We start from the raw sequence: 22606 nt of genomic DNA, 5'->3' as shown, positions 1-22606 counted from the left end.
TAGCTAACTGAGATAAGATCCATATCAATGCAAATCAAACCAGCCATGATGATTTTTTTATTCCTTTTTTTAGTCAACTTGACCATGGGTATGAATACTTATGAGCAGCACTGTATATATATATATATATATATATATATACACAGTATACTATTACAGCAGTATACTATACTATACAGTATACTATTACAGCAGTAGCTTTTGGTGCATGTGATGCATCAGCCCGTCTCAGTACTTATGTGAATTGATACCCAAGTGTACTGATTCTCAGTCATTTGGCTCGTTTTCTGTGATTGATGTGGCAAGGGGGTAAGGCGATGTTAGCAAAGCTAAAGTTAGCCAACTAACAAGTCATCCACCGGCTGTCCGACTTGACCGCATATTTTTGTCATGCCCCCGGCTGCTGCCGCCTGCTATCGTCCACTTTACAGGCGAGGCGCAGTTAATTTCAAATGACCCTAATGTCCCCTGAGCTGTGTCAAGAATCTTTCCTCCTAGCCAGCTGCTACAGTTTAAGGCCCCACTGACGCATATTGTCACCTTGAAAATTAACATCAATCGGCATGTAGTTGTGTACCAATCAAATTACCACAGCAAACAGTCAATGCCCTTTCTATCCATTTTATTTCTAGGGATTTGGGCTGGAGGAAAAGAAATGAGCAAATGCCCCATTCATCATGAGTAAGAGAATGACCAAGATCCTCCAGCTCAGGAAGGAGCTGAAGAGCCTGAGGTGACAGTAAAAGGAAGTGAGTGAAGAGGAGAGCCCTTTCTGGGAGCTGCGCCACATCCTTCACAAAATATTCACAACCTTGACAAGAGCTGAGTGGTATCGCAGGGAGAGGAAAGAGAGGGCCACTATACGAACTGCAATTTACAGCGGACAGCGCAGTGGACAGCTCACCACTTCCAAATCTGAGATTGACAGCTACCTCAGAGACACCCTTAGTGATGCAAAAAGGGAGAAAGATCTTCCACAATTCAAGTCTTTGATTAATCCACCTTCACCAACAGTGGGCAAGGCAGCCCATCTTGAAGCAGATTCAGGAGGTGGTCAAAAAGGCACTAGTCCCAGGACCGAGTAGGGTACCCTAAAGAGTGTACAAGAAATCCCCCCCTACAACCATAACTGCCCAGGGCTACTCCACAGGCTCTGGATGATCCTAAAGGTCATCTGGAGGAGGGGCAAGGTTGCTCATTAGTGCGGGTGTGCGGAAGCGGTGTGGATTCCGAAGGAGGAGAATTCAGAGAACTTCGACCAGTTCAGAACCATTTTCCTGCTTAGTGTTGTAGGAGAGCTATTCTTCAGCATTGTGTCAAGGCACCTGATAGGTTTCCTCCTAGGGAATGCATACATCGACACCTTGGTGCAGAAAGGTAAGATCCCAAAGGTACCGGGATGTCTGGAGCACACAGGTGTGGTCACGCAGCTGATACAGGAAGCCAGACAGAACAAGGGGGACCAGGTGTTGCTGTGGCTGGACCTCACCAACAACTACGGCTCGATAACCCACAAGCTTGTTGAGGTGGCTCTTAACCGGCACCAAGGCCCAGGCAAGTCCTGAGACCTTATTCTGGACTACTACAACAGCTTTGGTTTGAGGGTCTCCTCCAGGACAACATCAGAGTGGATGAGGTTTGATAAGGGGATGATCACTGGATGTACACTTTCAGTGATCCTCTCTGAGCGAGCGATCAAGAGCTGGAAGCATGGGGCGACCTCTAGCTCACCCAGTAGAGTGTGCGCTTGAGGGCTTCCAGAGAAGAGTGAACAGGTTCCCAAGAAAGTTGTTGGGTCTTCCTCAAAGCCTGAGCAACACCGCCCTGTACGAAAAGAACAACATCCTGAAGCTCCCTTTTTAGCAGCCTAAATGAAAAGTGCAGGGTGACTCATACAAGGGAGGTCCTGCAATACCGGGAGTCAAGCAACCCTAAAATCTCCCAGGCCGATATCCAGGTCAGAACAGGTCAAAAGTGGAAGGCAGCAGAGGCTGAGTTGAGACACAACTCACTGGTAGACACAGAGACACATGGAAAGGCTGGCCTTGGTAGTAGCACAAAAAACATGCTACAACAAGGCGAAGGGGAAACACAGGAGAGCCATGATCCAAGCGGAGGTTAGAGCATTTGTCAATGCCACTTGGGTGGTTGGAATACAGAAGCAGGGAGCCTGGGCAAGATAGAAGCAAGCAGTGCAGCAAAAGGTGACACAAGCTCTGGAGGGCGGAGCCCCACTGCATCAAGTTCTTGATTCATGTGATTCCACAAGCGCACACTCTACTGGGTGAGCTAGAGGTTGCCCCATGCTTTCAGCTCTTGATTGGTCGCTCACTCAGAGAGGATCACTGAAAGTGTACATCCAGTGATCATCCCCTTACCAAACCTCATCCACTCTGATGTTGTCCTGGAGGAGACCCTCAAACCAAAGCTGTTGTAGTAGTCCAGAATAAGGTCTCAGGACTTGCCTGGGCCGCCGGTTAAGAGCCACCTCAACAAGCTTGAATCCATGGGAAAGTCAAGTCACCTGCATGTCCTCAGTCAAACCATTCACCTTTCATTAAAACTGGTGGGAGAAAGAAGCTTTAAAGACCTCCTCCTCCATTCTGCTCTCAACTCGGTAGGACTGGGAACTGAAAGTTGACCTGGGGAAGCAACTCCATTATCCAGTAAATGTTGCTGTCACACCTTGAGGGAAGACATGGTGCTGCTCTCCGAAGCCTCAAAGCCTTGGTAATTCTCTTAGAACCTATAGTTCCTTGGGAAGAATGCATCAAGGACTCTAACGAGATGAACAGAGGCAAGTACACGCAGCTAATTTAAACCCGACAATTTTTTAATACGTGGGCCATTATAACTGACGTTCTCAACTACAATTCTGAGTTGTTTGAATTACAGAAATCTGTTTAGAATTATCTTAATGAATAATGCAACAAGGACGAAGCATGTAAACTGCATGTCAAACTACTGTCAACATTGTTAGTTTATTCAGAATGGAATGGATCGCAAATGGATCCGAATGAAGAAACGTAAAAAAAACTCGACCCTAGCTCCCTCAGCCGAATAGTGTGGGTAACAGATCAAGGCAGCAACATAATCAAAGCCCTGGAACCATATAGGAAACTTTCTTGTCTAGATCACCTAATTAATAATGTTCTTCGGCACAGTCTGCATGCTGACGCACTGGCGATGAACAGTGCTGCAGATGGGGGAGACTCGATGTAGCACTTAATGGTGTTTTTTGCCTCAACGGCGCCTTCCAGGCAGCTAACCCTAACCTTATCCCTAAACATAACCATTGCCGCGCTGCCTGGGAGGAGACATTGGGGGCAAAAAACAGTAGTAGTCAGTAGTACTTCAGTCTAATTATGTTTAATTAGCAGACACACACACAATACCTTCGGTTTTAGGAGAAACGGCTTTTGTCTCAGCTGTCCTGTCAGGAGACGTGACTGAAACACAAACATGCAACAAGCTCTTGAGAAATGATCAATAATTGAAGGCATTTCGTTAAATACAATTTAAGCATGTACATAGTTAAACATAAATAAGGCTTTATTTAATTTATGAATTTAGTGGAAACATTACCAAATGTGTTGCTGACATTAAGCGTTATATTCCCTCCCACATGAACATCTGTAAACTGAGGTGAGCTGACGACACCTCCATACTGGGCGGTGACTGCTGTGCTTCCTGCTCCCCACTGAGTAACAGCTGATTGAATATAGACAAAATAATCAGGAACCACAACTCATCAACTCCTGAACTGCTATAAGGATTCAGATATGATTTTTTTGTTAGAGCTGATTTAGCAAAGACCTGAAGGATCAAGAACAAATAAAGCTTGGTACGGGGTTTCTGCAGGTTTTACCAAGTCACATTTAAGATTTTTAAAGACCGTTTTAAGACCTTTATGAATATAATTTAAGACCTATATCACGACATAAAAGTACAACGAAATGCAGAGTCACAAAAGTACTTGCATAGCAAATAAATGTATTAAAATTGACTAAAAGCGACACGGAGTAATAATGGTCTGTACATATACAGCAAATTATATTTGGACAAGCAAAAGAACTACAACACCACAGAATTAAAAAAAAAACATTTCAATGAGCATTAGAGGCGGTAATGGACGTAGGAAAATGTAAGACCCGTTTAAAATGATTTAAGTCTTAGAACACCATACTTCAGTGAATTTAAGACTTTTTAAGGCCTAAAATTTTGATTTTAAAATGTTAGACTTTTTTAGACTTTTTAAGACCCCACAGAAACCCTGATGGTAGAAATGTGATAAACTTCAAATGCTTTGCACAGCACATCTGATTACCATATCAGAAAATATTAAAATCTTTAAAATGAATAAAAAAATTTTTTTAAGGCAGTTATCTTACACCCACACACGACAAATCAAAACCACACTTTAATAATCTGTTGCTAAAGTACCTTCGGTGTGAGGAGAGGAAGCTCCTCTGTTCCCTGTTTCTTCAACATCCACTGAAACAGAAAATCATGTGATTACTACTGTTTTTTAATTGATTGATGCAATATGCAAAATTCACGCACCCATGACTGTTTTTATCAAAGGAGTCTGCTGGCTTTGAAGAGAGCAGAGATAACAGCTTTAGTTCCCCGTCGTAAAGGGCCGTCTGACAGCAAGGTAAAGGGATGAAAACATTCTAAACATAGTCTACACTTAAACTGATACAGATGTTTTTAGGGGTCTAACATGCGTTTATCTGCTGCCCCCGTCCACAGCAGGACATTGCTTAGCTTCTGAGTCAGTCAGTCCTGCCTGCTTCACCAAACTGAAATCTACTGTAGCTAACACACTGACTATGGAGAAGGACATCAGACAACCACACTGATAAAACATCTCAACTGTGCCTTTAACAAATACTGATGAGGCCCCTCACTTTAATGTGTAACTTTCTGCTGACAGTTCCATCAGTCTGTAGGGATATGACTCAGAATATGACTGGTAGTGCTGCAGGTATTTTACAGGATGTAAAGGTCTGAAATGAGCTGATAATGACTTGATCCAGCAGGCATCTGAATGCTAGAGATGAATGCAACAACAACATTGTTAGAACGTTTACAGAACATGATGCAATGTTAAAGCTGGGACTATGTTGACTTACTGAGTCTCTGCAGGAAGCTGTCCTTTAAACACTAAAGGTGGATCCATGGACTGGTGGCTCTTGATGGACACGCAGCTGGGTTCAGGTAAGTCATTTTTTGTAGCAGTTAGGAGGAAAATACAAAAACATAACAATGTAACGTTTAATTAGCCATGGTTGAGCAGCTGTAACCATGGTTCCAACTAGGCCTGTCAAGATAGTCAATAAATCAATTAATCGCACAATAAAAAAAATGAGCTCGATAATTTTTCCGGCTGCTATAATTTCCATTTGCATGCTTGTTTGTTTTCCTTGTCTCTCTCTCTCTCTCTCTACCAAAGAGACTGGAGGACCACTCTCGGTTCCTTAGCGTAACGAGGAGTGAACCCTCTTGTCAGTCGCATGGTCTTTGTGTTGGGAGGCGGAACTCCAGGCGGAGAGAGAGAGAGACAGAAAACGCTAGTTGAGAGTTTGAGCAAGGTTTCCCGCAGCACTTTGCAGTTAAGGCGCCGTCAAAAAAAAAAAAAAAAAGTATATGAGCGATATCCGTCGTGTTACCTGGCGCCCCGTTTTCTCCCTTTCATTCCAAACCACACAGCTGACAACCTGCAGGTGGAGGCGGTGGACATACACGCCGCTGTGGACTTGTGTCAGTCTCGCAAGCGGTTTCAGGAAAGTGGCTGCATGTGTCCGACAATGCACAGAACATTAACGGTACAAGCCTACAGCTGTCCACAGACACGGAGTGCGGAAAGTGTGTCAGAGTTGCGCCAGTGTTTGTGTGTGTGTGTGTGTGTGTGTGTGTGTGTGTGTGTGTGTGTGTGTGTGTGTGTGTCGGCCTGCCCCCACGAAGCTCCGACCTGCACAGGAGCAAAAGCTGCACCTTTGCCAAAATGAAGACTGAAAAACAGAACTATTTTGGTACATTTACTCGCCATGTGGCAGATAGCCAGATAGATAGATAGCTTTAATTTATTAATTATATATTATTTAAATTTAATATTTAGTGTTAAATAATTGTTAAATGTAGTACAGAGTCTGTAGTCTATCGCACAAACACTCGAGGAATGCTGCAAACATACAAGAACATACGTGTCACAAACGGCAATCCCACAACTGTAAACAGCGTGAAAGAGACATACTGAAGGAGATCAAAGACATATTGTAGATATTTAAAATGTCTTCCAGTTCCAGTGTTAAATATTCTTTAGAAATAAAGGTTTATTGATCTTTGAAAAGGTGTACCTGCATTATTATGCCATTATCATTATATCAGATGAAAATGGTCTCGGAACGACAATATTATCGTTTATCGCAACAATTTCTGGGACAATTTATCATCCAGCAAAATTTGTTATCGTGACAGGCCTAGTTCCAACATGTGTGAGTCAGAGAAAGCCCAGATGAGCTATAGTTGTGCTATCAGTCCACTAGATGGAGCACTTTACCCACACCATCTCCACAGAGCTGGAGAGCAGACTGAGTCAGACTAGAACAGGAGGCACAACCAGTCAGATAACTCCAGTCATTACACAAGATAACACAACATCCAACATTAAAAACACACTCTGACCTTTTGGTCTAGAGGGAGAGAAAATAATCTGAGATGAGAAAGTTAGAGAGACAGACAGAAAACAGATGTTAACCTGGTTTACCTCTCTAGCTCTCTCTCTGTGTGTGTCTCTCTCTCTCTCTCTCTATCTCTCTCTATCTCTCTCTGTGTCTCTCTCTATCTATCTATCTCTCTCTCTGTGTGTGTGTCTGTCTCTCTCTCTCTCTCTCTCTCTCTCTCTCTCTCTCTCTCTCTCTCTCTCTCTCTCTCCATACTAAAACATCCTGAAAAATTAAGTTAAAAAAGGAAAAAAAAAAAAAAAAATGGCTGGAACAATGAACAAGCTCCCACACAGATTCTTACTGCCTGTTATCAGCTCTCACACATTCAAACCCTTTAAAAGCTGACACAGTGTAACTAGTTACCTCTCAACTACTGACACAGTGTAACTAGTTACCTGGAGCAGTAAAGCTAGAGGAACGTTACAATACATCAGCGGTCAGCTAACTTCATGTCAAAGTTGTTTACACAATCTTTATCAAGATATTCATTACTTAAACTACTTAGTTACCTCTTCAACTCGAGCTTCTCCGACCTTTCAGCACATTTAGACCCGTTTTAGTCCACATTAAAGACCGGAAAACTACGCCCAAAGACTCTCTAAACAGTCTACTGCTGCTGACGTTTCTACTGTTTCGGTTTCTGTCAAGTGACGTTTATCACCTAAGAGCAGCTTCCTTTCAAAATAAAACACTACAGTTCAGACGCCAAATACCAAAATAAAAGCCCCTAGTTCAACTACAGTGAATACAGTATTTCAACTTCACACAAAGTCACAAAACAAACAATGGTTCTTTTTAGGGCCCGAGCGCCGACAGCGGCGAAGGCCCTTTTGAAACTGAAGGAATTATTATTACACCAAATGAATTGGCTTTTTGAGGGGCTTAACATATTCAAAAACTCACCAAATTTGGCGGTTGCATCAAGTCTGGTGAAAAGTTACGTATTTTAAGGGTTTCGGGAATAGGCGCACAAAAATGGTTCGCTAGCGCCCCCTACAAAGTTAAAAAAAATTGAGCAGAAAGGAAACATCATCCGATTTAAATGAAACTTAGAATGTGTGGTCTAAATGTGATACTGAGCCGGCCCGTATAATGTAACCACGCCCACTTACTCAGGCCACGCCCCCTTTCATAACATTTGAATCGTTTAAGGTTCTTGTGTGAGGTATCATTGAACGCAGCAGAGACTTCCTTCTTCGTTGGTGATGGTTTGGCCCGCCCCCCTATGTTTAAGCCACGCCCCCTTTCATAACATTTGAACCATTTAAGGTAGACCCTTGTGTGAGGTATCATTGAACTCAGCAGAGTTTGTTTTTGATTGGTGATGGTTTGATCCGCCCCCTATGCTTAAGCCACGCCCCCTTTCATAACATTTTAACCGTTTAAGGTAGACCCTTGTGAGAGGTATCATTGAACTCAGCAGATAGTTCCTTATTCATTGGCGATGGTTTGTTCTGCCCCCCTATGCTTAAGCCACGCCCCCTTTCATAACTAGTGACCCACTTAAGGTAGAGTCTTATGTGAGGTATCAATGAACTCAGTAGTGACTTTCTTTTTAATTGGTAAAGGTTTGTCCCGACCTCTATGCTTTGGCCACGCCCCCTGTCACAGCTAAAGAACTGTATGACGTAGCATCTTGTGTGAGGTATCATTGAACTCAGCAGGGAGTTCCCTTTTCATTGGTGTCAATTTGCAGTGTCTGAGTGCAGCGCAAATGCACGGTCGCAAGGAGCGGCGAACGTCGGTAACCCCGACGCGCGCAGAGGAGCGAGGGCCCGTCCATCGCTGCTTGCAGCTTTAATTTGTTTTGTTTTCATTCATATACAAGATGGATAGAAAAATAATGACATTTTCATGATTTTATTTATGTGTAGACATAATTGTATTGTTCAACCAAATATTACACGTTATGATTACTTTTTTAAGTTAAAGGGGAACAGCAAATAAAGAATAGTTTGATTATAGTTTGTTTTTACTGATGTGAACTGTACAGGGCTTCTAACCCTCTGATCTGAGATCTGATCCGTCTCTGCTGTCAGAAGTCTTTGACTTGTTGACTTTGGGAGTTTTAAACAGTTGCACCTTAACAATCTCCTTTTCTTTGTTAAAGAAAGCTGGTAACATGTTTTGGTAGGTACATTAATTATCATATATTCATAAATGATCAGTAATGTGAGGATTAATGGTATCTCACGCATGAGTTAATGAACAGTACATTTATTAATGCATCAAACTCAAGGCCCGCAGGCCAAACCCAGCCCCTCTCACATTTTGATCCAGCCTGCCTGTTTATTTAGGTTCACAATAGATTTTGGCCCGCCTAGTTGTGCGCTAAACCAAAAAGACAGGATTTTTTTTCAAACTGTAATTACGAGACACTCAAAGGCTTTATGTCTTTGTCCTTGGGTCATTTTTTTGATTAATGATTAATGGATTATCAAAATAGATTAATTTAACAGTTGAGAACTAATCCATGAATCTTTGCAGCTGTAGATTGCAGCAAATAAACTACAGTGTGTGTGTTTATGTCAGCCAGTGCAACAGTGTGGCTCATTGATGCGCTTTTACTAGGGATACACCGATTATGTAGCCTAGTCCTACCAGACTACATAATCGGTCTCCCCCAAAAAAAACCTAGACTTTGGAGAAGTGATTGTAACGCTTCGTGAAGAGTTTCCAGACAGTCAGTCAGAGTTGGAGTGTTTGTGTCTCTGCAGGACAGAAGTCCAAACTTGTCTTAGCTGTGTTGGTGTGAGTTGTAGACGTCCACATCCCAGGTCTCCTCCCTGCCTGCTGCTCTTTAAAGGCCCGGACACACAGAGCCGATAATCAGCCGTTGGACAGTCTGGCGAGGTGACTCGAGTCTGTTCGGTGTGTTCCGTGCCGTCATCCGGGGCGGGCACTGCCGGCAGTCGGACTCAAATGACCCATCTGATTGGTGGAGTGCTACCCAGGAAACGGGGAGCAGGATGAGCGTGACTAGAGTCTCTCAAAATCTGACCAAAATCTTTTAAACTGACCTTTGTTGATCTGAAATGAAGACAGATTCAGCAACTGCACGGCCTATTTCTCTCTTAAAATGTTTTCAGAAACACGTTTCGGTGAACTATTTTAGTCCAATATGAGATCGGATTCTGAATGAGCCGCCATGACAGTCTGTCTTTGAATTTCTGGAGAAACCAGACCCACGTGACGCGTTCGTCCAATCAGCTGCCAGTTTTCATTTTTGGGCGACAATACAGATTTGCGCCGCCTGCTGTTATGGAGACGTATTACGTCTTGTCACTTTGGTGTGTTCCCAGGCACTTTTTTGACCAATTTGGGGAGACTGATCAGCCCAACTGCCTTTTCTCCCAACGTTTGGCTATCGGCTCTGTGTGTCTGGGCCTTAACGGGACAGCGGGACAAACATCTGGCCGCAGTCTGACTCGGGACTGATCGAAGCGGCTGTTTGTGAGCCTCTAATAAACCTGGACTCGTGCTGCCTTCACTTACTGTAGGAGAAAAAAGACACTGTGACTTGGAAACTGGTAAACAGGCTCATGACTCTGAAAAATAAACCCGGTCATGGAAATAATGTTCAAAACCCAGACAAGGTGGAATTATTTTTTTTAAAATGATCAGATTTGACTCCCAGGGTTTTTAAAGTTAATGTTTAGTTTTTTAAACAGCAGTGTAACTAATGAATTGGCTGGTGTTGTTTATTTTTTATTCCATTTAATCATTTAATACTTTATATTTTGTTGATTTAATGTCTTTATTTTACTTAAATTTAAATAGAATTTCCTGTTTGACAGAAGGAAGCTCGTCTGTTGCAGTCAAGGTTTGTTTTTTCTCTGACTTATTTTTTTTCGGGAGACAGTGAAGGCAGCACAAGGCGTCATATGACTCCCAGCAGCAGGATAACAGAAACGGAGAGGGGTTTAATGAGAAACACTGACGGAAGTTATTGTTTTCAGCTTGACACACATTGTTTATGTTACATACATAGATACCGCCTTATAGCCGCAGCAGTGGTACGTCGATGCACCGCCATCTTGGTCCGGACAAGCCGCGCCTCCCAATGCATGTGTGTCTATGGAGGCAGGGGGTTTATCCACACTTAAAAACATAATTTCTCGCTGAATTTCCAACCAATTTCCAAGAGGTTTGCTTTGCTACAAATGCCAGACATGTATCTATAATACAGGATACTTTGTTAAATTAACAAGTCTGGGCCAAATCTGGACCAAATACATTTTGTTGTCTGGGTACCTATAGAGACCAAACCCGTTTTTTGTACCAGGCTGTAAACATGTTTATTTCTGGTTATTCTGGGGCTCCAGACTCAAATGTTTTCTTAAAAGACTTTACTTATAAAAAAGATATTGGTATCATATGAAACTAGGCCATCTTAAGAATCCATTCAAACAAACAATGGCATGGTAGGTTGTGGGGGTTATAATAATATATAATGCTCCAAAGTTAGGCTACATTTTGTAGAGAGAAAAAACTGGCATGGCCATTTTCAAAGGGGTCCATTGACCTCTGACCTCCAGATATCTGAATGAAAATGGGTTTTATGGGTACCCATGAGTCTCCCCTTTACAGACACACACACTTTATGATAAGCCATGCAGTTTTTACTTGAAAACTATATGTCTTTCCTAAACGATGTACAGATTTTGAAATGGCTTGAACTATAGTGCATATAGCTGCTGGGTCATATTTTCATAAAAAACTGAATCGTCAGTAAATGTTTGATTTTCTTGTGATGTGAATAAAATACAACACACTGCTGATCAGACTGATATACAGTAATTATCATTTTATTATAGGGTGGAACTTCCCTTCAACATATTCATACACTGTGAACAAACAGCAGAGAAATGATCACTTTATATTTCTTTCTCTTCATTACGGAATCAAAAACATTCCACTTAATACGTTCATTATAATCAGAATAAAAGTGATTTAACAATCCTTTCTTTACAGAATCACAGAAACATTCATCTTATTTTCACAATTATCAGATTAAACTCAAACTGTAAATCATTGTTCTTGCTACACAGTGTTTTTAATACAGACATCAGATGAGATTAAAAGCTCAATGAGCCAGACAGAAAGCCATCTCATCATTTCCTTTATTTATGTTATTTAAAAGTTTAAACAGCTGCAAAGGACGTAAACATTTTTCTACAACAAATTTTTTACGTGACACTTTCGATCTGAAGTCTTCAGTGTTTCTCTTCATTTTAAATATTGCAGAATATTTCAGTATTTGTGGATCTGCTGCCTCCTGCTGTTCACTCTGCAGGCTGACACTCTGAATGGGCTGCCAGCTGGAATCAAAACCATGTAAACCAATGGAGAGCAGCTTTCTGAAGCAAACATTATACTAAAGTAAGAGACGGTTTACCCCAACTAAAAAGTTATGTCCTGTCTGTGTGCCTCTTTAGGAGACTAGCGGCAGGTCCTGAGTGGATTGATTCCAACGGGAGAAGTGAACGTGAACACAGATTATGAGCGATTCTTTAACCCCGTAATCACCAAAGTAAATATTGGAGCCATTCTTCAACAAGCTTCATATCTCCAGAACATTCTGACACTAAAACATTATGTTTGAGACAGACACATCAGGAGAAAATTAACTGTGTTTGAGAAAAATTACTTAACTGTACAAATATAACTTTTCATCCATCCACACAACGTTCACTACACTTTCAAACGATGCCACGCCCCTTTAGGAGACAGGAAGTGGGTACTGTTTCAGACCATTGGCACTGTGTGTGATGAGCTATCTTTAGTTAGAGATAATCTTTGCTCAAGTTTTTAAACAAATGTAGTAAAAGGTTTCACAGAAGTGCCCCAAAAACCTGAAAGGAACCATATTTAAAGGTAAAGGTAGGTACAAACCACAGCTGTGCAGTGAGTCATCCTATTTGGTTAACCATCGCTAATAAATGGTAAATTGATAGTTAACTAAACTTAAGCTAATACTTATTATTAGTAAACATTATAAATCATCATTCCATTGTGTGTTGACAGTAAAAAAAACTATTAACTAAAGTTTAACTATCAATGTACCATTAATTAGTGGCGGTTATTATAAAGTGTATATATTAGTAACTCCTTTAATGTATTGTTCTCTTGTAATTTTGAGTTTGATTTACAAAGAGATTGTGTGTGTTGGTCAGCAGTGTGAGTGTTTCTGTGCACAGGAGGAGACTCTCCGTCCTACACAGAACACAGAGACACTGAGGAAACCGACTGTGCAGACCAGAACCAGAACCCAGGATAAAGAGGTTCAGTGAATGTGGTGTTGAAGGTGTAGAGGTGGATCAGTGAGTCAGAGGACACTCTGTAGAAGGACAGAGAGCCGGCAGGACAGTCCACATACACTGCTACTCTATCAGAGACAGAGGAGGACAGATAGGAGGAGAGGTGGTGTGTGTCTATTTTATTGTGACAGACATGGTAACCACCAACATCATCAGAGCAGATCAGACTCCAGGACTGATCATTCAATCCAAACCCACAGTCATCACTGTCTCCTCTCCTCCTGATTCCTCTGTAACTCACTGCTATAGAAACCCCTCCTCCTCTCCTCTCGACCTCCCAGTAACAGCGACCAGTCAGACCTTCTCTACACAGCAGCTGAGGATACCAGTCAAACCTCTCTGGATGATCAGGATATGGCTGCTTCTCCGCCACCCGTGTCACCTTCCTGTTGTTGTCAGACAGTTTGAGGTTTCTGTTCACTGTGTTTGTGTCCAGTGTGAGTTCACAGGCCCCTGATGGAGAGAACGAAACAAAACACAGCTGCAGTTTATCATCTAACACAGCTGATGGTTCACACCAAGGCAAAATAAAATATTTGAAACATCTCTTTGGATTATCTTTCAAACGAGAATAGAATGCATAAACACAAGCTTTAATTCAACTTCCTTCTGTTTTTAAATGTTTCTATGTAAAAAAAAAAAACTGAAATGAAATAAAATAAAAGTTAAAACAAAACAGGCTTTAGTGTAATCACTCTCCTGCATTTGGTCACACGCTGTCATCATCATCACATCTTATTTCATCTCTTTCAGCTGAAATCAGCTGTTTGAAATTATCTCTTTATTGTGTTGTAAATAATCTGCTGAGATCGTCTGTACATTTCAATATGTGTTAGAGCCATATTATTAAGTTAATTCATATGTATTCATTAATTCACAGTAAAAAAAAGATGATTGTATTTCTATTTATTTTGAGTTCATGAAATTTAGACTTTGGACTTTAAATTTGGAGAACTGTTATTCTCAGTCTTGAAAATTGTAACCTCGGCTCCTCCTCCTCATGAGGTCATTCTCAGGTATAATCAGGTGACGGCTAGGGGAGTTTTCAGAGAGAGTAGAGAGGAGGACTGACACAGATGAGTGACCGCATTGTGATCAGTTATTATAAGAAAACCCTGTTTAAGTTTCTGTAGAAAAGTTAACCACGGAGAACTTATTTTATGACTTATTTCTGACGTTGCTTTATTTGTGGGTCTCCGTGAGTGCTTTTTCTCACAAACGTGTCACAATCCTCCTTCAAAAAGCATAAGAAAATGAGTGCAAGAGTCACCATAACAACGTATAACATTGTCTGGGTGAATACTCGATTCTGATTGGCTGCAGGGTGTCCTACTCCAGGTACGGAATGAGTCCTTACCCCAAGTGAAGGAGTTCAAATACCTTGGGGTCTTGTTCACGAGTGAGGGGACAATGGAGCGGGAGATCGGTCAGTTGTGTTTAATCACGCTACTTGTGTACCCAACGGTGTACAGCTGTAGGCACCAACAACATTTCTTTCTGTCATCATATGGCCAAAATAACCTCTGTTGCTTTGTACCTGGTGGGGAAGTCACCAGGAAATTAAACGCCGTCATGTCTGGGTTAACAATATCATCAGGCGGAGTAATGTTTACTGCCTTCTCCAGAAAGAAAACGTGACCTGTACACATTGTGGTTTTAATTGCAATAAACAGATAAAAAGTATTCTGCAATAACATCATGATGATGATTTGTAAAAAGTCTGAATTCATACTTTATCAGGTCTGTCCGCAAGACGACAAGCAAACAACTTTAAAAATGCTTGTTTTGAGTTTGGTTCTATCAGGGCTCTGCTCCATAAAGACAACAACAGAGATATAATTTCACAACTTACCAGGTAGTCAAACTTCCCCGCTTACTTCTCCCAAAGAAAACTCCTTTCTAAACACTGATGGCTTTTGCGACACATCTACACGTGAATTTCTCGCTCAAGTTCAAATATTTCAACTCACGCGAATTTGCGGTGCAGTACGAATAAGGGGAACTTCACATCCTCGCCTCATTCACGTCACTCCATTTGTGTCATTCGCGCCGCCTGCCATAACTTTGCATCTAATTGCATCTTTGCATTGACTTTGTAGGGAATTGCGGTGCCAAATTCGCGTGAAAAGTGCTTGGTGTGAACACACCATTATAGGACACCTACTAAAGGCCTGTTTACCGTTCTAAATAGTCTATATCCTCGATGTTCCACTTCTGGGATTGCTCTGGTGCTGCAGGAAATGAAGAATAAATCTTGCTAGCATAGCGTTAGCTTTCTGGCTCTTAGGTGTCGGAGCTGAGCGGACTATAAATATATCCCGTTGCAAAGCAGCACAAGTCGGATCTAAGGTCTGTCCTATTTCCTGGAGCAGTAAACAACGTTTGCGTTGCATAAGAACTTTATGGAATTAATTATTGTTCCAAGTATTAGTCAAACCCTCAGATTTGCGAATTGCAAGGGGTCTAGGGTGGCAGGTAAGGAGGATGTGATGAATCTTTTAATCATCTTCTCAAAACAGTTCATCACCACAGATGTAAGGGCTATGGGGCGGTAATCATTTAAACAGCTAGGCTGTGCTTTATTTGGAACAGGGACTATGATTGACTGTTTAAAGCAGGTGGGAATAATAGACTGTGAGAGGGAGAGGTTGAATATTACTGTGAATACAGGTGCTAGTTGGTTCAGCACAGGCTGTAAGGACACGGCCATTAATACCGTCTGGTCTATCTGCCTTCCTGATGTTTACACTTCTGAATGTCCTCCTCAAGTCATGCTCCGTCACGGTGAATGCCCCCTCCTCTCTGCCGAGAGGTATGCAGGCTTGTCGGCTGTCGGCCTCAAAGCGCGTGTAATAGTTGTTTAGTTCATCGGCTAGAGAGATGTCAGCATTCACAATAGATGTACGAGTGTCTTTATAGTCCGTGATGGTCCGTATTCCCTGCCACAAGCCTCTGGAGTCAGACTGCTGAAGATGTAATTCCAGCTTCTCACCATAGCGCCGTTTCACCTCCTTCACTGCTCTACGGACGTTGTATGAAGTGTCTTTGTATTGGATGTAATGGATGCAACAGAATTTCCTCCAATTAAATAAAGAGAAGATCGAAATAATTCTCTTTGGCAATAAAAAAAGGAAGGCTGCACTTAGAACTTACCTTGATTCTAGAGAACTAAAAATGAATACACAAGTCAAGAATCTTGGTGTAATCATTGATGAAGATCTAAATTTTAATGATCACATTAAAGCTGTAACCAAGGTATCTTTCTGGCATCTCAAAAACATAGCGAGAATTTTACTTTTTTTTTTACAAAATGCAAAGTGAGCGACCAAAACAACATCTAAATCACATCAATATTTGGTGTTACTACCCTTTGCCTTCAAAGCAGCAGGTACACTTGCAAAAAGTCAGGGAATGTTGAGGATCGTAGACGTAGTGGTCAGCCAAGGAAACTTATTGCAGCAGATGAAAAATACATCAAGCTAATTTCCCTTCGAAATCGGAAGATGTCCAGCAGTGCCATCAGCTCAGAACTGGTAGAAACCAGTGGGACCCAGGTACACCCATCTACTGTCCGGACAAGTCTGGCCAGAAGTGGTCTTCATGGAAGAGTTGCAGTCAAAAAGCCATACCTCCGACATTGAAACAAGGCCAAGTGATTCAACTATGTACGAAAACATAGGAACTGGGGTGCAGTAAAATGGCAGCAGGTGCTCTGGACTGATGAGTCAAAATTTTAAATATTTGGCTGTAGCAGAAGGCAGGTTGTTCGCCGAAGGGCTGGAGAGTGGTACAATAATGAGTGTCTACAGGCAACAGTGAAGCATGGTGGAGGTTCCTTGCAAGTTTGGGGCTGCATTTCTGCAAATGGAGTTGGAGATTTGGTCAGGATTAATGGTGTATGATTGGCCCCAAATTTATTCTGCAGCAGGACAACAACCCCAAACATACAGCCAAGGTCATTGAGAACTATTTTCAGTGTAAAGAAGAACAATAAGTCCTGGAAGTGATGGCATGGCCCCCACAGAGCCCTGATCTCAGCATCATTGAGTGTATCTGGGATAACATGAAGAGACAGGAGGATTTGAGGAAGCCTACATCCATAGAAGATCTGTGGTTAGTTCTCCAAGATGTTTGGAACACCCTACCAGCCGAGTTCCTTCAAAAAATGTGTGCAAGTGTACCTAGAAGAATTGATGCTGTCTTGAAGGCAAAGGGTGTAAATATTGATTTGATTTAGACTCCTCTTCTGTTCATTCATTGCATTTTGTTAATTGATGAAAATAAACTATTAACACTTCCATTTTTAAAAGCATTCTTAGTTTACAGCATTTTTTCATACCTACCTAAAACTTTTGCACAGTACTGTATATATATATATATATATATATATATCTCTGACACATGACTCAAGCTCCTGAAGATTATCCTGTGTGTTTTCCTGCCTGTACTTTTTGTAATCCGTCTTCTGTTTTCTCGTTTCAGTCACCACCTTCACCGTTACTCTGCCTCCAGTCAGCTGGCTCCTCCATCCAGTCCCTCCCTCACAGTTCCCTGCTCCAGCCTGCCTCAGCCCTCATCACTCCGCGCTTCAGTGCCTCTCCTGCAGCTCTCCCAGCCCCGGTCTCCCCGTGCTCTCGGAGCTCCCTGTTCCGGTCCTCGCGCCTGTGCTTCTGTCCCTGGCATCCTCCCTACACTTCCCCATTCGCTTCCCCTTTTTTCCCTAAATAAAATAACTTTTGCGGAGTTTTGCGTTTGGGTCCGTTCCATCCTACTTGTAACACAGAAATAACTATTAAATAGCCTCCTAAACAGAGAAGAGATATACACTCAATATCATGGACCAGCGTCTCAAAAGTTCAAGGTCGCTCAGGCAGCAAGACAGACTCAACCGTTAGGTATAAAAAGGTAAGGAAAAAATGTATTCTTTCATCTTTCAGTTAACTTCTTTTTCTAGTTTGTATTATTCTTAAAATAACATTCAACACAGAATAACAACAATATACAAGTGAAACCAGATATCATTATGCAATAATAATTTCAAACATTCGTTTCACCTCTAACTCACCTGTTCTCTTTTCTTTTTAGGTTTATTTCTGAATCCACCTGTTAGGTAAATATCTAGTTTAAATACATTTCATAGTTTATTTCAGTTTCGAATGCTATTTTAGTTCATTATTATTAGTTTGGCACCGATTAAGTTCATTTGTTCTTCTTATTTTGTCTCTTATAAATGCTATTTCATTCCCTTTTAATTTTTCCTCCTCATCAAAAATCCCACTAATATTACTAAACAATACAGTATACCAAATTGAATGTGAACATTAAACACATAACAGAACCATACATTCAATAACAAGTCAAATGATGCTGTAAATAAAAAGTAAATAAAAAAATAAAGAAGAGAATTCAAGAGATCAGTTCAATTACTGTGTCAGTTCCTCCATTTCTATGAGCTCTCTGAGGATCTCATGTAATCTCACAGTCTACCAAGGAAGATGGGGGGGGGGCACCTTGACAAAAATGAATTATGTCACAAACTTGACAAGGAAATATTCATTTAGTTATTTATCTATTCATATTCAATATTAAATCATTTCACTATATAGTAACTTTTCTACAGTTTAATCTATTTACAATGTTCTGTTAACAAGGGCTTACAAGTGTTTTAGCATTTGAACAATGTGCTGCAGAAATTAAGTGTTCTGCTTGTGGCGGAGTCTGCATGAGAAAAGAGTTCAAGGATTTTTTTAAAATGTGGTCATTGACTGTATTTTGTGTTATAGCAATGAAAAATGATACACAAGTTGTGACTTCTATTACTCTGTGAATAGTTTTGGCAATGTGACTATCATTTTAACTGCTTGTTAGCAAACAAAAAAAAACTAACACTAATCCCACTGTAAATTGTGCCTTGGTTTTATGAATCAAAGTGAAAGCACACTCACACTTCCTCAGACCAGGTTTCAGCCTCTGCTCTCCACAATGATCCAGCCTGGAGGAAGAAACAAAGTCAGAATGAACCTTCAGAAGCTTCCTCATCTCTCATCTTTAAAATATATCAAACATCTGAGGTTTCTAAGGTAAAAGATTAACTCTGAACATCAACATAATCGAGACATCTTCAAACTGCTCCAATAAGAATGTAACTTATTAATAGGAGTTGAGTCTCAGCAGGGACAATATTCTTCAGTGTTATCACCAGGGCTGCTGGTACATACTGTGAAACAACAGTGAGCTCTGCTGTCTGATCATACCTTAGAGTGTCCAGTCTCCAGTGTGGATCCTCCCGTCTAGCTAAAAGTAGCTTCACTCCCAAGTCTCCTGGATGATTGTAGCTCAGGTCCAGCACTCTCAGATGGGAGGGGTTGGGAATCAGAGCTGAGGCCAGAGAATTACAGCCTTCCTCTGTGATCAGACAGCCTGACAAACTGGACACACACACACACACACACACACACACACACACACACACACACACACACACACACGCACACAGAAAATGACTTGAATTTACAATAATAACAATTAATTCATTTTCATCATGTCTTTCTTCTTCAGTGTAAATTTCCTAATTTTAGCTAAATGTTAAATTGTCTCATCAGTCCACTTCTTTGAAATACATTGTTGCTAAACAGTCAAATGCCACCAGAATTTGACACAAAGTAATTAGTCTTAAATCTGCATTAATTTATTTTTGACCTCTCACTCAACTCGCAAACTTCTGCAGTGGCCCAAAGTCAGTCCAACAAAAGAGGAAAATAAAGCAGAAGAGTCTGTGGAAATATTGGATTTAAAAGTTGGCATAGAACTCGACAAAGTAATTTGACTTAAGTTGGTATAGCCCTAAAGCTTTCTCTATCATGGCTGGTAGAAAGCAGACATCTGTAAGATCACAAACAATATTTATGATGCAGCCAGCTGCACTGGAAATGATATGTGAGTGAATCACAGAGTATCATACAGAGTTCTGAGGTTAGAAAAAATGGGCTATGTCTCCACAAACTCTTAAGAAAAACATTTGGCTCTTAAGCTGCTAGATGTTGAACTTTCTTTACCAGCTAGTGTCTAACTGTGTCTGTCTGCTGTTGGCTGCTGGGCAGGTAGTGTACAGTGGGTTTATCAGAGCTTGTTGGACGGAAACAGCTGCATGCTGCTGCTGAAGAAGGTGCTGATGAGAATAGTGAGACTGAATCAAAACATGGAAGTTGTGGGCCGTAAAAACACAATTGGCTGAAAAATGTTGGGTATCTTTTTTAACATACATTAACTTGTATATCAAGTAATATTTAAATGGTTATTTGTTTAACAGAAGCTGAATCCTGACCTGAGAGTCTCCAGTTTACAGTGTTGACTCTTTAGTCCAGCAGAGAGCAGCTTCACTCCTGAATCCTTCAGGTCATTGTTACTCAGGTCCAGCTCTCTCAGACTAGAGGACTCTGAGCTGAGAACTGAGGACAGAGCTTCACAGCTTCTCTCTGACAGATCACAGCCACTCAGCCTAAACATATAAACAGAACATTAGTGCAAACATGTTTATCTGTATTTTATATGACTTACACTTACAGGGTTTCCCACAGCACTTTGCAGCTAAGGCGGCCGCCTTAGCAACACAAGTTTGCCGCCTTAACTAGGACTACCAAAAAAAAAGAAAACAAAAGTGATTGGTCTAAATCTAATGAAGCAGAAACGCTTAATGTCAGATAACGTCCATAACAATATTTCTCTTTCTTTTTTTTTTTTGTGTCACTTTAATTTGATATTGGTTATGTTAGCCTCCTGGACTGTCATCCAGGTATGTAGCGATCAGATTTTTTTTATCTGCCTGTGTTAAGTGTGATCCCATGTGAGATACCATATGTGTATATATTAGTTATATGTTTTTGTTGTTGTACTGTGTTGATGTCCTGTCATGAGCACACTGAAGCAAATTCCTAGCAACTTGCACCGAGTTGTATGGCAATAAAGTATTGAATCTTGAATCCTGAATCTCTTAATAATTGAACTTTTGGTTAGCAGCTAGGGAATGCCCGGGCAGAGACGGGGTGAGTGGACTTACTGTCTCTGCATTTATATATGTATGTATGTCCTGTTCTTAACATCAGTGAGGCTTTCTTCTCTTGTTTCAACGAAGTGAATACATGACGAAGTGACTGGAACTATCCATCACCTCTCGCGCGTGGATTCTCAACATCCCGGCTGTTGCCCGGTCTTTGAGACACAGCCGTTGTCTGTTTTTATTTTTTTTAATCATTACAAGCTATTACGGTTAGTTAACGTAGTTAAACACTACACACAGTGAAATTACGTGTCCTGTTTTTATTGCACGCATACTATCTGCTTTGAGTGAGTTAAGCTATGGGCTGAGCCAGGGGCGGTTCTAGGATCAGACCTTTAGGGGGGCTCAGGCCCTAATGAGAATGTGACACAGATATAGAGTAGTGCCTTGCGAAAGTGTTAACCCCCCTGCTAAATCAGTTATTTCATTAGCTCATAAAATAGAGCGTGTCACGGAGGATAATGGGAGCCATGCGAGTAACAGTTTAACAGTTTTCACCATTCAGGATCAGTGTCTCAGTTTCTGCACACTCTCTGCTCACATCTTACCTCGAAGAACACACCTACCGGGTAACTTTGAGAGAATCTGTGTCAGAACCTTGTCCACTCACAACAGGATCCCTCAAGGTTCTGCCCTGGGCCCTCTCCTCTTCTTTCTGTACACCAACTCCCTCTCGGTTCTGTTTTTCACTCACATGCCTTTTTTCTACCACAACTATGCAGATGACACCTGACTAATTCTCTGTTTTCCCCAGTCTGAAACACAAGCACCAGCAAGTATCTTTGCCTGTCTGACTGACATCTCTCGTTTAATGTCCACACACCACTTGAATCTCAGCCTTGACAAGACTGAGCTACTTCTCCTTCCAGGGAAGGGCTCTTCCACCCAGATCGACAACTCTGTGGTAGTACCCACCAGGACTGCTAGGAACCTGGGTCGGACACTCAACGGCCAACTTTCCCTCACTGCCAACATTGCTGCAACAACCTGATCATACAGATACATGCTGCATAACCTCAGAAGGATACGGCCTTTTCTGACCCTCAGGTTCTGTTTCAGGCTCTTGTCAATGGCCAATATGCATGCTGGTCCCTCACTGTGAGGGACACCTATAGTCACTCAACGAAATCCAGACTTTTTGCTGTCCTGCCTCCTAAATGGTGGAACAAGCTCCTCCTTGACATCAGGACAGCCAAAAGTCTACACATCCTCCACCGCAGGCTAAAAACACATCTCCTCCAACTGCACCTAAGAAGATGATGGTATTATGAAAATAAATTGCACTTACATGTTGTATTTTAGCTTATTTGAAGCTAATGTACATATATTTGATTCTTGCTCTTCTTAGTTTTATCTACATGGTTGACTGCAGTGGACAGTCAATGCAATTCACTTTGGATAAAAGCATCAGCTAAATAAAATGTAATATAATGGATCACCCTTTATAGCTTTATTATCCCTGACCTGAGATTCTCCTCAGTGCAGTAGAAAGCAGCTTC

General features: G+C 41.4%; 1 protein-coding gene and 1 pseudogene across 1 annotated transcript in view; both read right to left on the bottom strand.

Moving 5' to 3' along the window:
• The window catches only part of LOC116048207, a 39441-nt pseudogene extending 34198 nt beyond the window's left edge, over positions 1–5243 (bottom strand).
• Positions 1–22606, bottom strand: part of LOC116048144 (NACHT, LRR and PYD domains-containing protein 12-like) — a 38070-nt gene that overhangs the window by 8509 nt on the left and 6955 nt on the right. The gene's annotated exons all lie outside the window — the stretch shown is intronic.

The sequence above is a fragment of the Sander lucioperca genome, chromosome 4 (genome assembly GCF_008315115.2).
Source record: "Sander lucioperca isolate FBNREF2018 chromosome 4, SLUC_FBN_1.2, whole genome shotgun sequence".
Classification (NCBI taxonomy): domain Eukaryota; kingdom Metazoa; phylum Chordata; class Actinopteri; order Perciformes; family Percidae; genus Sander; species Sander lucioperca.
The sequence above is the reverse complement of the archived record's forward strand: the minus strand, read 5'-3'. Positions and strand labels throughout refer to the sequence as shown.